Source organism: Sander vitreus, chromosome 13, assembly GCF_031162955.1.
Source record: "Sander vitreus isolate 19-12246 chromosome 13, sanVit1, whole genome shotgun sequence".
In the NCBI taxonomy this organism is placed as follows: domain Eukaryota; kingdom Metazoa; phylum Chordata; class Actinopteri; order Perciformes; family Percidae; genus Sander; species Sander vitreus.
The window spans coordinates 814,715-817,214 of NC_135867.1; positions in this window are offsets into that span (position 1 = coordinate 814,715).

Here is a 2,500-nt window from a genome sequence, read left to right on the forward strand (position 1 = left end):
TCATCATCATCACCTTCGTCTTCATCGTCCTCCAGTATGTCGGTTCTTCCTCTGCGGGTGAGAATGTGGCGGCAGGTGTGGAGGTGGAAGGGCACCGTCATCCTGCTCTGCAGCCCGTTCTTCCTGCTCCCGCTCGCCCTCAGCACCACGGTGAGACCAACGTTAACGCTAAACGCTCAGAAGTTAATCCGTGAAATTAATCAAAGTAAATGAACAATTAAGCTCAATCTGCACAACCTGTTCAGCCACTTCATCCAACCATAACCACTGAAAGTTGCATTTATGGCATATGTTTTACCTGTCTGTTTAAAATAAGGGTGTTTTAAAGTGTAAATATTATTATTATTTCTATTTTTTTCTATGTCTTTCTGTGTGTGTGTGTGTGTGTGTGTGTGTGTGTTTAACTATAATCATGGGGTCCTAAAAACGGGAGTCCAGTATACTTGTGGGGTCCCGACAGCTTTGTGGGTCCAAAATGCTGGACCCCCCCAAGTTTAAAGGTCTGTTTGAGGGTTAAGACTTGGTTTTAGGATTAGGGTTATAATTAGGGTCTGGTTAGGGTGAGGGTAAGGGTTAAGGTTAGGCATTTAGTGGTGATGGTTAAGGTTAGGGTAAGAAGCTAGGGAATGTGTTATGTCAATGACGGGTCCACACAAAGACAGTGCCACGCACTATATGTGTGTGTGTGTGTGTGTGTGTGTGTGTGTGTGTGTGTGTCTGTCTGTATTTTTAAAGACTTATTTTATACATTTCACTTGTATTTCTCTTTGAGGTGATACGTTTGCTTTATGCTCAGAAAGTAAGAATTAAAAAGGGAAAAAGAAAAGGTTACCAAGCACAGTACTGTTGTACATACATTCTCCACCAACATACGTTCCTCTAACATTAGTCAAAATCATTTCAAAATCAGGTCTAATCTCTTATAAATTTGATTTATTGACCATGACTTCCAAACATATGTGTGAAACTATTGTTAATAAGTTGGTGTTAGTGAAAAAAGGTGACAAAAACATTGAAAAAAAGTGACAAAAACATTGAAAAAAAGTGACAAATACATTGAAAAAAGTGACGAATACATTGAAAAAAGTGGCGAAAACATTGAAAAAAGTGACGAAAAAGTGACAAAAACATTGAAAAAGTGAAAAAACATTGAAAAAGTGAAAAAACATTGAAAAACTGACGAAAGCATTGAAAAAAGTGACAACAACATTGAAAAAAGTGACAAAAAGTGACAAAACATTGAAAAAAGTGACAAAAACATTGAAATAATGAAGAAAACATTGAAAAAAGTGACAAAAAACATTGTAAAAAGTGACAAAAAGTGACGAAAACATTGAAAAAAGTGACGAAAACATTGAAAAAAGTGACAAAAACGCCAGAAAATGTGAAAAGATATTAAACAAAAGTGTTAATTTTGCCCCAGAAGGACAAGTGCAGGTCGACCAGAAGACACCAGGAGAGTTAAAGATTGTCTGAGCAGTTTACAGACATCTGGCTTCCTCTGGTTGTTTGGACATTAACGGTCTGCAGGTCTCTGTCACTGATTGACAAACAGAGTCCAGACCGTTTGAAAGTTCACTCTCGAAAGTTATTGAGCTAAAGAGAAACAGCTTTAGGGACATGTTGTTCACTTTCTTCATCAGCCATGTTTTCATAGGCCTAGATTCCTAGATTCTGCTGAATACTGAATCCACAGGTTAAAGGTCCCATGACATGGTGCTCTTTGGATGCTTTTATATAGACCTTAGTGGTCCCCTAATACTGTATCTGAAGTCTCTTTTATATAGACCTTAGTGGTCCCCTAATACTGGATCTGAAGTCTCTTTTATATAGACCTTAGTGGTCCCCTAATACTGTATCTGAAGTCTCTTTTATATAGACCTTAGTGGTCCCCTAATACTGTATCTGAAGTCTCTTTTATATAGACCTTAGTGGTCCCCTAATACTGTATCTGAAGTCTCTTTATATAGACCTTAGTGGTCCCCCTAATACTGTATCTGAAGTCTCTTTTATATAGGCCTTAGTGGTCCCCTAATACTGTATCTGAAGTCTCTTTTATATAGACCTTAGTGGTCCCCTAATACTGTATCTGAAGTCTCTTTTATATAGACCTTAGTGGTCCCCTAATACTGTATCTGAAGTCTCTTTTATATAGACCTTAGTGGTCCCTTAATACTGTATCTGAAGTCTACAGCTCTACTCTGAAGCCACTAGAGCCAGTCCCACAATGAGCTTTTTCCTTAGGATGTGCCATTTCTGTGTCCGTAGACATTTTCATGCCATGGGACCTTTAAGATTCTGCTGAATCCTGAATCCTCGTCCCATCCTCCGTCCATTAACACAGTAAACACATTAATGAAGTAAACAACGTCCACAGCCTCTAAAATAGTTCAATGTACCAACTTAATGTTGAATTCACACGCTCTTTTCACATCGTAGGAAAGCACATCGCTAACGTTAGCTAACGTTAGCAGCAGCCGGCCGTTCGGTCGCTCCACTC